Here is an 810-nt window from a genome sequence, read left to right as displayed (position 1 = left end):
ATCAAATTTATTAATTTTATCATCATTACTATTAAATCCTTCATTATATTAAAAACTACTAATATTATCATTATTAGTATTGTTATTAAAAACTATTATTTTCACAACCATATTATTATTTAAAGAATCACTATTAATAAAACTATCACGTTTCATTTTATATTTAAATATTAGTATTATTATCTTTATTTTAACAGTATTATAATTGTAAATTTTACAAACAAAAGAGATTTATATATGAAGTATACTACATACTATATTTTTTTTATATGAAATATTATTAATCATAATAATAACTAAATTACATATAGTATAGAAAATATTTTAAGATAATATAAATAATAATATAAACACATATAAAAATATGAATATTAATTTTAATACATACCAATAAGTTACAATTTAATAATATATTATAATAAATATATATACAACTTTGTTCGATTACAATTACGTGTATTAATATATATACAAATGATATAGGTTCGTGAATCCGAGGTCAACCCTGCATTATTCAATATAGTCATATGTATTTTTACTACAAAATACATTAGGTGAGTTTCATTTGATTTTTACCCTTTACATTTTTGGGCTGAGAATACATGCGCAACTTTTATAACTGTTTTACGAAATAGACACAAGTACCTTAACTGCATTCTATGATAGAATTATCTAGGATTGGGGTTGATTATTATGACATGCATTAGCCCCCGATTTCCGTTAGAGCGTATGAGCTCCCGAGCCGGGTGGATGGTTTATTATTTATGACATTTTGGCACCAGTTGTCCTATATTTTATAAACATGTGTTC

This window comes from Rutidosis leptorrhynchoides, chromosome 5 (assembly GCF_046630445.1).
Source record: "Rutidosis leptorrhynchoides isolate AG116_Rl617_1_P2 chromosome 5, CSIRO_AGI_Rlap_v1, whole genome shotgun sequence".
NCBI classification, from domain to species: Eukaryota; Viridiplantae; Streptophyta; class Magnoliopsida; order Asterales; family Asteraceae; genus Rutidosis; species Rutidosis leptorrhynchoides.
This window is presented reverse-complemented; position numbering follows the sequence as displayed.